The sequence below is a fragment of the Lepisosteus platostomus genome, chromosome 5, assembly GCF_059453375.1.
Source record: "Lepisosteus platostomus isolate fLepPlt1 chromosome 5, fLepPlt1.hap1, whole genome shotgun sequence".
NCBI classification, from domain to species: domain Eukaryota; kingdom Metazoa; phylum Chordata; class Actinopteri; order Semionotiformes; family Lepisosteidae; genus Lepisosteus; species Lepisosteus platostomus.
Window position 1 is genome coordinate 49,510,298 of NC_142615.1, and position 12,725 is coordinate 49,523,022.

The following is a 12,725-nucleotide window of genomic DNA, read 5'->3' on the forward strand; positions in this document are numbered from 1 at the left end:
AGTGGTAAGACGTGCCCAGCGGCCCAGCGCTGAGCTTCGCCAATGCGATTCAGCTGCTTCCAGTGCCTTTATTGGAGTGCGCTGATGGACCGTGCTCTCTCTCCAGAGACCAGCACGCCTGTCATGGACGGAGCAGGAAAGGTGGTGCCACATTCTACAGCCCTCTCCACGCAATCGGGCTACTGAAGTGGAGAAAATCGCCTCTCCAGAAAGTGCAAATATCATCTTGGAGAGTATAAATCCTATTGCCGAAGGTCAGCCCTGTCTACCAGAGTAACCCTCCCACAGCGGTGATCAGCTCGTCTCACACGCGAGAAGTTTCGGTTGGAAACAAGCGCCCCCTCTTCTCGCACGTTTTGCACGTTCGAGTGGTTTTAATGCGGCTCCTTCGTACACGGTGCTGATCTTTTGGAAAGCAGGAGGCAAAACCGACACGTTCGCATACCGAGAGTCGAACCCGGGCCGCATGGGTGAAAACCAGGAATCCTAACCCCTAGACCATATGGCAGCGAACAACCACACTGTTCCCGGCATCATGCAAGCAAACTACATAAATATGAGAAAACACGCAAGAGAGTTGTAACTCAGAGTGTCGAAGGGTCGATGTATACTGGGGCTCAGTTGAAATGCAACGTCAGGACTTTTCCGAATTATGTCACATGAAGAGAGCACAGCCTTTTCCGCCCTGCCACGTCTGTATCGGTAACTCGCCGTGATCGTATAGTGGTCAGTAATTTGCGGTGTGGCCGCAACAACCCCGGTTCGAATCCAGGTCACGGCGGAATAGGGGCGTCTGCTTTTACTACTTGCACGAATGAAGGCAAAAAAAAGCCAATCGATGTGAACGAACGGCGCTTTGCAGAGGAGTACTGCCTGACTGGATCGTTGATGAACAACAGAGGCCACTCCGACCTCTTCTCGGTTTTCTTCAATGACTTACTAAGGATTTTCTTCACATTCGCCCATGCAGGGGAAGCCAGTTACACCAAAGCAAACGCAGGAAAGTGCATTTCAAGCAGAGACCAGGAGGGACTTGTTTACACCGAGAGTGGTCGGAGAATGGAACAATGCGCCCAGCCCTGTTGCTGGAGCCGATTCTTGATGAGATCTTGGGCTCACTAGAGGCCCCCGCTGGATGCTAATCTTTCTGTTGTTCTTGCAGGTCCTGTGCTGCTTTTGAGCCGACAGAGCTCGTCCTGGTCTGTCGGCACAGCCCAATTGCAAATGATCGGCTCCGCGTACAGAAGGAACGTGCGTTTGGTACAAGAGTGCACGAAGGCACCGGAAATACATTGGGAACAAATGACCGGTCGCTCAAGACCTCTGTGAAGTACAGGAGCGTGCAAAACGAGGCTGTTTCCACCCGGTCTCGAACCGGGGACTTTTCGCGTGTTAAGCGAACATGATAGCCGCTACACTACGGAAACGGTGAAAGATAAGAATCACGAGAATCAATTTAATTCCTAAGGGTTATGTACTTGTTTTGAGAATCTAATGTAGAAGTTTTAAACAAGTTCAATTACGAAATGGTCTAAATGAATGATATACCGAACTTATGTCCTCTTGATATGTGTAACTCTTTGTAACTGAATTAATTTATATCTTTTGTATTCTGATAACTCTTACGATAAGATCTGTTAGGTTTACATGCATATTCTATATATTAATAAATGTATCCTCGTGTATTAGTACCTGTTGAGGTACTTTGAGTTATATCGCATGGTTGGATTCTAAGACCATTAAAAGAATCAATTTTGTGATTTACTGCCACAAAAATAATTGTCCCAGTAAATGCCCAAACCCCTACAGAACTGGTGCCTTGTGAGAGCACACTATAACAGTGTGTGATCTCCTGTCCCAGCCTGAGGAGCAGACAGCGAGCCTGTCTCTCAATAATAATAATACAGTGTGTGATCTCCTATCTTAGCCTGAGGAACAGACAATGAACCTGTCTCTCAATAATAATAACCTAGTGTGGAATGTCCTGTCCCAGTCTGAAGAACAAATAGTGAGCATGTCTCTCAATAATAATAGAACAGTGTGTGATCTCCAGTCCCAGCTAGAGGAACAGACAGTGAGCATGTCTCTCAACAATAATATGAATAAACTGTGTGATCTCCTGTCCCAGCCTGAGGAACAGACAGTGAGCCTGTCTCTCAATAATAATAATATAGTGTGTGACTTCCTGTCCCAGCCTGAAGAACAGACAGGAGTGAGCCAGTCTCTCAATAATAATAAAGCAGATTACAATCTCCTGTAACAGCCTAAGGAACAGTCAGGAAAGAGCATGTCTCTCGATAATAATAATACAGTGTGTGTTCTCCTGTCCCAGCCTGAGGAACAGACAGTGAGCCTATCTCTGAATAATAATAATAATACAGTGAGACTTTCTGTCCCAGCCTGAGGAAAAGACAGTAAGCTTGTCTCTCAATAATAATAATACAGTGTGTGATCTCCTGTCCCAGCCTGGGGAACACTGAGCCTATCTCTCAATACTAATAATACAGTGTGTCATTTCCTGCCCCAGTCAGAGGAACAGTGAGCTTGTCTCTCAATATTAATAATACAGTCTGATCTCCTGTCCCAGCCTGAGGAACAGTGAGCCTGTCTCTAAATAATAATAATACAGTGTGTGATCTCCTGTTTCAGCCTAAGGAACAGCAGTGAGCTTGTCTCTCAATAATAATAATACAGTGTGTGATCTCCTGTCCCAGCCCAAATGACGACACAGTGTGCCTATCTGTCAATAATAATAATACAGGGTGCGATCTCCTGTCCCAGCCTGATGAACAGTGTGCCTGTCAATCAATAATAATAATACAGTATGTGATCTCCTGCTCCAGCCTGAGGAACAGACAGTGAGACTGTCTCTCAATAATAATAATACAGTGTGATATTCTGTCCCAGCCTGGGGAACATACAGTGAGCCTGTCTCTCAATAATAATAATCCAGTGTGTGATCTCCTGTTCAAGCCCAAGCGAAGACACAGTGAGCCTATCTGTCAATAATAGTAATATAGTGTGTGATCTCCTGTCCCAGTCTGAGGAACAGACAGTCAGCCTATCTGTCAATAATAATAATACAGTGTGTGATCTCCTGTCCCAGCCTGAGGAACAGAGAGTGAGCCTGTCTCTCAGTAATAATACAGTGTGTGATCCTTTGTCCCAGCCTGAGGAACAGACAGTGAGCCTGTCTCTCAATAAAAATAATACAGTGTGTGATCCCCTGTCCCAGCCAGAGGAATAGACAGTGAGCCCGTCTTTAAATAATAATAATACAGTGTGTTATCTCCTGTCCCAGCCTGAGGAACAGTGAGCCTGTCAATCAATAATAATAATACAATATGTGATGTCCTGTCTCAGCCTGTGGAACAGAGAGTAAGCCTGTCTCTCAATAATAATACAGTGTGTGATCTCCTGTCCCAGCCTGGGGAACAGTGAGCCAGACTCTCAGTAATAATAATAATACAGTGTAATCTACTATCCCAGCATGAGGAACAGTGAGCCTGTCTCTCAATAATAATAATACAGTATGTGACCAACTGTCCCAGCCTGAGGAACAAACAGTGAGCCTGTCTTAAAATAATAATAATACAGTGTGGTATCTCCTGTCCCAGCCTGGGGAACAGTGTGCCAGACTCTCACTAATATTAATAATAATAATACAGTGTGATCTACTGTCCCAACCTGAGGAACAGACAGTAAGGCTGTCTCAATAATAATACAGTGTGTGACCACCTGTCCCAGACTGAGGAAAATACAGTGAGTCTGTCTCTAAATAATAATAATACAGTGTGGGATCTCCTGTCCCAGCCTGGGGAACATTGAGCCAGACTCTCAATAATAATAATAATACAGTGTGATCTACTGTCCCAGCCTGAGGAACAGACAGTGAGTTTGTCTCTCAATAATAATACAGTGTTATCTCCTCTCCCAGCCTGGGGAACAGACAGTGAGCCTGTCTCTCAATAATAATAATACAGTGTGAGCTCCTGACCCAGCCTGGGGAAAATACAGTGAGCCTGTCTCTCTATAATAATAATTCAGTGTGGGATCTCCTGTCCAACTCTGAGGAACAGACAGTGAGCCTGTCTCTAAATAATAATAATACAGTGTGTGATCCTCTGTCCCAGCCTGAGGAACAGACAGTGAGACTGTCTCTCAATAATAATAATACTGTGTGAGCTCCTGACCCAGCCTGGGGAAAATACAGTGAGCCTGTCTCTAAATAATAATAATACAGTGTGTGATCCTCTGTCCCAGCCTGAGGAACAGAGAGTAAGCCTGTCTCTCAATAATAATAATTCAGTGTGGGATCTCCTGTCCCAGCCTGAGGAACAAACAGTGAGCCTGTCTTTCGATAATAATAATACAGTGTGTGTTCTCCTATCCCAGCCTGGGGAACAGTGAGCCAGACTCTCAATCATAATAATAATACAGTGTGATGTACTGTCCCAGCCTGAGGAACAGACAGTGAGCCTGTCTTTCGATAATAATAATACAGTGTGTGTTCTCCTGTCCCAGCCTGGGGAACAGTGAGCCAGACTCTCAATAATAATAATAATACAGTGTGATCTACTGTCACAGCCTGAGGAACAGACAGTGAGACTATCTCTCAATAATAATAATATTGTGTGAGCTCCTGACCCAGCCTGGGGAACATACAGTGAGCCTGTCTCTCTATAATAATAATTCAGTGTGTGATCTCCTGTCCCAGCCTGAGGAACAGTTAGCCTGTCAATCAATAATAATGCAGTATGTGATGTCCTCTCTCAGCTTGAGGAACAGAGAGTAAGCCTGTCTCTCAATAATAATATAGTGTGTGACCACCTGTCCCAGACTGAGAAAAAGACAGTGAGTCTGCCTCTCAACAATTATAATACAGTGTGTGACCTCCTGTCCCAGACTGAGGAAAAGACTGAGTCTATCTCTAAATAATAATAATACAGTGTGGGATCTCCTGTCCCAACCTCGGGAACAGTGAGGCAGACTCTCAATAATAATAATACAGTGTGATCTACTGTCCCAACCTGAGGAACAGACAGTGAGCCTGTCTCTCAATAATAATAATACAGTGTGTGATCTCCTGTCCCAGCCTGAGGAACAGACAGTGAACCTCTCTCTCAGTAATAATAATACAGTGTGTGATCTACTGTCCCAGCCCAAACGAAGACACAGTGAGCCTGTCTCTCAATAATAATAATACAGTGTGTGATCTCCTGTTCCAGTCTGGGAAACAGAAAGTGAGCCTGTCTCTCAGTAATAATAATATAGTGTGTGATCCACTGTCCCAGCCTGAGGAACAGACAGTGAGCCTGTCTCTCAATAATAATAATAATACAGTGTGTGATCTCCTGTCCCAGCCTGAGGAACAGACAGTGAGCCTGTCTCTCAATAATAATAATACAGTGTGTGATCTCCTGTCCCAGCCTGAGGAACAGTGAGCAGTCCTAATAGTTACCGCTTTCCTGATTTAGCTCAGCAGCTTTTATTTCGCCTGAAGCGCAAGCAACTTGTGAGAACAGGTTGGGTTTGCTGTGCTCAACTGGCTCGGCGTCTTCGTGTCGTAGCGCCGCAATGGTGTGTTTTCCTTCCTTCTCTTTTCAGCCTGGAAGAAACATTTTACTTGTTCCTTTTGTAGCCGACGCATGCCGACGCATGTGTTGTGTTGTGGATTTTCCCCTTCTTGAATTTGTACTCCTCCTCCCTCTCTCTTCCTATCTTTACCTCTCCCTCTCTCTACCTCTCCCTCTCTCCCTAACCCCCTCTCTCTCCACCACTCTCCCTCTCCCTCGCCCTCCACCTCTCTCCCTCTCTCTACCTCTCTACCTCTCCCTACCCCTCTCTGCTCTCTCTCTCTCACTCTGGAGTTTATTTTCCAGACAGAAATCCAGCTCCGTCCCTGCTGTGGAAGATTGGTGATGCAGGATGAGAGCCCCTAACCGAGAGCACTGCAGCGGCAGGTTCTGTGGTCTGTTTCAAATCCGCCCGCGATGAGACACCGAGGAGAAATGAAGAGCCCCAGTTGCACTAGAAAATCACCCAGAAAGAGACTTTCAATGTAGGAAAAATAAGTCGTTAGTAACAGACATAATATGTTTGTTTTATTTTTTTAATCGCTGCGATGTGTGACTAAGCTCATACGACTAAGCGTTGCCCCCTTTGTCTAGATCTGGTAACCTGCTCATCGCTGGTGGGCCAGATCGTGTCCCCCGTCACTATACTGGGGCAATAGGACCCACACAGACCGCAGGGTGAGCACCCCCTGCTGGCCCCACAGAGAGGGAGAGGTAGAGGTAGGGAGAGAGGTAGGGAGGGGAAAAGTGAGAGGTAGGGAGAGAGGTAGAGAGAGGGAAAGGTAGAGGTAGCGAGAGAGAGGAGGAGTACAAAGTGTCGTATGGCCCACACACCCACCCCTCCACTCTCTGCGTTAAGCTGTGTTGTCAGGCCCTGACATCCCACCTCCGCCACTCTCTGTGTAAACAGTATCTTATGGCCCTGACACCCACCCCTCCACTCTCTGCATAAAGCAGTGTCATCAAGCCCTGACATCCCACTCCCGCCACTCTCTACGTAAAGAAGTGTCGTATGGCCCTGATACCAACCCCTCCACTCTCTGCATTAAGCTGTGTTGTCCGGCCCTGACATCCCACCTCCGCCACTCTCTGTGTAAACAGTGTCATATGGCCCTGACATCCCAACCCCGCCACTCTCTGTGTAAAGCAGTGTCATATAGCCCTGACACCCACCCCTCCACTCTTTGAATAAAGCAGTGTCGTCAAGCCCTGACATCCCACCCCACCACTCTCTACGTAAAGAAGTGTCGTATGGCCCTGACATCCCATCCCCACCACTAACTGCGAAAAGCAGTATCGTCAGGCCCTGACATCCCACTCCCGCCACTGTCTACTGTCATGGAAATATAACTATCAAGGAAGCCACAAGAGAGAGTTCTCACCTGAGAAAACAGATTACATCATAGAGCGAGAGAAGAAAAACTAGATTTGTTATTCAAAGCTTATCAGTTACTTTCAGCTAATTCTAATGACCAGACAGCATATATTGTTTTGGTACATTGTCTTCTAAACTAACCTAAACAGTGTACTTTGTTGACTAACTGTTTTCTAAAATTCTGCACGCACTGCAGCACAGCAGTTACATCCTTGAAATATATTATCTAAAAGCACCAATATATTTTTTTCAAAGCTCTCTACATTTTTAAGAATCAATTTACTTATTAGATTTCCACTTCACTACGTAAAGAAGTGTCGTATGGCCCTGACACCCACCCCTCCACTCTCTGCATTAAGCTGTGTTGTCAGGCCCTGACATCCCACCCCTGCCACTCTCTGTGTAAAGCACTGTCGTTTGGCCCTGACACCTCACCCCCGCCACTCTCCGTGTAAAGCAGTGTCATATGACCCTGACATCCCAACTCCGCCAAACTATGTGAAAAGCAGTGTCATATGGCCCTCACATCCCACCCCCACCACTCTATGTGTAAAGCACTGTTGTATGGCCCTGACACCCATCCCTCCATTCTCTGCATAATGCAGTGTCCTCAGTCCCTGACATCTCAATACCCCCAATCTCTGCGTAAAGCAGTATCGTTAAGCCCTGACATCCCAACCCCTCCACTATCTGCGTAAAGCAGAATTGTCAGGCTCTGACATCCCACCCCTGCAACTCTCTGCGTAAAGCGGTGTCGTCAGGCCCTGATACCCACCCCTCCACTCTCTGCGTTAAGCAGTGCTGTCAGGCTCTGACACCCCAACCCCGCCACTCTCTCCGTAAAGAATTGTCGTATGGCCCTGACACCCACCCCTCCACTCTCTGCGTAAAGCATTGTCGTCAAGCCCTGACATCCCACTTCCGCCACTCTCTGCATAAAGCAGTGTCGTCAAGCCCTGACATCTCACCCCTGCCACTCTCTGCCTAAAGAAGTGTCATATGGCACTGACACCCACCCCTCCACTCTCTGCGTAAAGAAGTGTCGTATGGCCCTGACACCCACCCCTCCATTCTCTGAGTAACACGGTATCGTCAGACCCTGACATCCCACCGCCACCACTCTCTGCATAACGCGGTATCGTCAGGCCTTGACATCCCACCCCCGCCACTCTTTCATAAAGCGGTGTATTACGGCCCTGACATCCAACCCCCGCCACTCTCTGCATAAAGCAGTATCGTCAGGCCCTGACATCCAAATACCGCCACTCTCTGCGTAAAGCCCTCTCGTATGGCCCTGACACCCACCCCTCCACTCTGTGCATAAAGCAGTGTCGTCAACCCCTGACATCCCACCCCCGCCACTCTTTGCGTAAAGCAGTATCGTCAGGCCCTGACATCCCACCCCGTCCACTTTCTACGTAAAGCACTGTCGTATGGCCCTGAAATCCCACCTCATCCAGTCTGCGTAAAGCACAGTCGTCAACCCCTGACATCCCACCCGCGCCACTCTCTGCGTAAAGAAGAGTCGTATGGCCCTGACACCCACTTCTCCATTCTCTGCATAATGCAGTGTCCTCATGCTCTGACATCCCAATACCGCCACTCTCTGCGTGAAGCAGTATCGTCAAGCCCTGACATCCCACCCCCTCCACTATCTGCGGAAAGCAGTGTCAGGTCCTGACATCCCACCCTCACCACTCTCTGCGTAAAGAAGTGTCGTATGGCCCTGATATCCCACCCCCGCCACTCTCTGCGTAAAGCAGTATCGTCAGGTCCTGACATCCCACCCTCACCACTCTCTGCGTAAAGAAGTGTCGTATGGCCCTGACAGCAATCCCTCCACTCTCTGCTTAAAGCAGTGAAGTCAAGCCCTGACATCCCACCCCCTCCACTCTCTGCGTAAAACACTGTCATATAACCCTGACATTCCACCCTCGCCACTCTCTGCGTAAGGAAGTGTCTTATGGCCCTGACACCCACCCCTAAACTCTCTACATAAAGCAGTGTCTTACGGCCCTGACATCCCACCCCCTCCACTCTCTGCATAAAGCAGTGTCTTACAGCCCTGATATCCAACCCCCGCCACTCTCTGCGTAAAGCAGTATCGTCAGGCCCTGACATCCCAACCCCACCACTCTCTGTGTAGAGCACTGTTGTATAGTCCTGACATCCCACTCCTGCCACTCTCTGCATAAAGCAGTGTCTTATGGCCCTGACAACCACTCCCGCCACTCTCTGCGTAAAGCATTATCGTCAGACCCTGACATCCCACCTCAGCCACTCACTGCGTAAAGCAGTATCGTCAGGCCGTGACATCCCACCCCTCCACTCTCTGAGTAAAGCACTGTCGTATGGCCCTCACACCCACCCCTCCACACTATGCGTTTAGCAGTTTTGTCAGGCCCTGACATCCCACCCCCAGCCCTCTCTGCGTAAAGAACTGTCATATGGCCCTGACACCCACCCCTCCACTCTCTGCGTTAAGCTGTGTTGTCAGGTCCTAACATCCCATCCCCTCCACTTTCTATGTAAAGCATTGTCGTATGCCCCTGACATCCCTCCACCAGCACTCTCTGTGTAAAGCACTGTCGTATGACCCTGATATCCCACCTTCTCCGCTCTCTGTGTAAAGTACTTTCGTCAGCTTCTGACATCCCACCCCACCACTCTCTGCGTAAAGCAGTGTCGTATGGTCCTGACACCAATCTCTCCACTCTCTGCATAAAACATTGTCTTATGGCGCTGACATCCCAACCCCACCGCTCTCTGTGTAAAGCCCAGGTTTTTGTTTGTTGTGTTTGTGCTTGTGTACTTTTTTGTTTTAAGTCTCCGGAGCTTTACTCGACCCCCCTTCCTCCACCCAATAAAGGTTAATACCCCGGAGGAGGGGGTAGCTCTCAGCCGTGGACTCCCGGAGGTTTCCTTTCAGTTAAATGAGGTTTTTACTCCCCCCAGTGCTGGGCAGCTCATGTATTTGTATGGGCGTCGGGAGCCGCCCATGAAGGGGGGGGGTACTGTCACGCCCTCTGCAGCCAGAGGGCGCTCCTTCTCTGTCCTCTCCCTAGTTTCCGGTCTGCTGTCCTTCCTGTCCCTCTCTTTCCCTTGGGCTATATATTTCTGGGTCTTGCACTCTGTACTCGCTCAGCATTGACGTTCGGATGTCCTGAGACCCACCTAGCACCAGGGCGCCCCACGTCCGCTCCCTGAGGGCATAGGTTTCTATACGGCATTCCTGAACTCTTTGCACTAATGAGCCCGGGCCTTTTTCCCGTCTCGCCGCTACGCATATGGGTCTTTTTCCGCTCTCCTGCTCCCCACGGTTAGTCCCTTTGGATGTCCGTGACACTGCCAGCAGAGATGAAACTATGTTGTGTTAAGATTGTATCGCACAGTAGGAGTAGGAGGATCTCATTTAGAATAGTGCATATAATGTTGGTGCCTCTTCTTCTCAATTTAGGGTAGTTTCCACTTTCATGGTTCATTCCGAAGAAATCAGATGGGTTGACTTTGATCTATGTTCAAGACTCAAGAGATTCTGTCAGTGTAGAACACTACCCTTCAGACTAAAGATACTCAGCTCCTTCAGACCTGTCAGTGTGGGACACTCCCTTCAGACCAAAGAGACTCGGTTCCTCCAGCCTGTCAGTGTGGGACACTCCCTTCAGACTAAAGAGACTCAGCTCCTTCAGCCTGTCAGTGTGGGACACTCCCTTCAGACTAAAGAGACTCAGTTCCTTCAGACTAAAGACTTCTTTCAGCCTGTCAGTGTACCTTTGATGGAAAGGGTGCCAGTCTGTCAAAGGATGCTAACCACTGTACCAGAACTGTGCCACCATCTGACTTCTGAACAGTGTAAACTAATTTTCTGAAATAATCTGCTGAAACTTTGTTGCGCCACCTTCTTTGTTGACAGTGTTTTGTCTTTGTCGTATTGGTTTTGCTGGACCTTGGCCATAAGAAAACAAATTTATCCCCCCACCCCAATAGATATAAATCCAAACCTGATTTGCCAGGGATTAAAATTTAAATGAGTCCAAAGTAAAGCAGAGAGACTGATTTGCCTAGGCACCTGGCACGGGGTGGGGGGAGGAGTCCGATTTGAATATTGTCCCTGCAGAGAATCAATTAGATAGGGCCTAGCTAAGCCCAAATGGTTTCCTTGGGGACCGCAGCTAGGTGATCCGAGGGCTGTACAGTCCTGGTAACAGTCCACGTCTACGCAGCATCCCGGGACGTCGGAGACACTCCTCGCATCCAGAGGGGAGAAGAAGGGTGAGTGGTGACTAAATTAGAGAGGAAAAAAATATCGAGGAGCAAAGTTTCAGAAAAAGTGCAAAATTTCAGAAACGCTGTGTAATGAGTGACTTATTAGGAAATCCCGATGTTACTGTTTCGAGGTGTGGAAGAAGATTTTGAGGATTATAGGGAAATTTCAGGACATTTTAAAGATTATCAATGTCCAAACCTGCGAGAAATGTAAGCTTTGTTCGTTTGAGAGTCTGGGAACTTTTAAGCGGGTAGGTTTTTTTTTAAGTAACAAGCGAACCGACAGGGCTCAAAAAGAGCGTTTATTTCACTTTAAGCCCGCAATGTGACCTGTTTTGAAGAGGGAGTGGTTGGTTGTTTTATTGGAGTAAGTGGTGACACCAAAGCCAGGCTCTGCCTTTGTCACGACCACCAGCCAGTGGAGATCAACACGTAAGCGAGCCAATCAGCACCAGCAGCGGATTACTACTAACAAGCGCCGCCGCACGAGTTAACACACCTGCAATTGCTCTACCGTGCGGCACGCCGGGTTATTTATACCATTCGTACCTGATTCCCGTTGCTCGGTATTGAGTTCTCTACTTGTTGCTCAGCCTAGCGTTCTCACCCCTCTTTTGCCTTCCTGGAATTCTGCCTGCACCTTTTGCCTTCGGACTTCGGATCTCGTCTCGCCCTTTGGATTGTTTGCTATCATTGCCTGTTTTGGATTTGACCCTGTAGCTCTCTTATCGACTACGATTCTGTCTCACGTTTTGGATTGTTCGCCACCAGTGCCTTTACCGGATCTCGACTTACCTTCGCCTTCGGACTACGGCTCAGCTCCTGGATTTGCTCGGTACGTTTACTTACCTCCCTGCGACTCCTGCATCTGCATCGGATCCTTTTCACCTCTACAGAACATCGTTACAGCCTTAAGTGAAACTGTACCGGTCAAGCGATGTTGACCCAGGGAGAACCTGATGAGAAAGATGAAAAACGATCAGCTTCTCCTTTATTTTCATGACATCACCTTGCTTTAAGTAACTGCTTATCCAGTTAAAAACAAATCGGTGTCTCTGTGGCTCAGGCTCTGTGCCTGTGGCTGGAAGGGTTTGCCGGTTCAAGTCCCGCGGCTGGCAGAGGAATCCTACTCTGTTGGGCCCCTGAGCAAGACCCTGAACCCCAGCTGCTCCAAGGGTGTCGTATAAATGGCTGACCCTGCGCTCTGACCCCCAGCTTCTCTCTCCCTGCCTGTGTGTCTCATGGAGAGCAAGCTGGGGTCTGTGAAAAGACAAATTCCTAATGCAAGAAATTGAATATGGCTAATAAAAGTGATCTGATCTTACCAATTCAAGGCCACAGGACCTATTCTGGCAAGCAAAGGGCACTAGGCGGGCTACACTCTGGACAGGACGCCACTCCATCCCAGGTCTTGGTAAATTGATCATGTATTATGTCTTTATTATATTATATTATATAGTATGTGTTGTGTTTGTCCGGCAAAGCCAAGTTCCCATCTGGGCCACTAA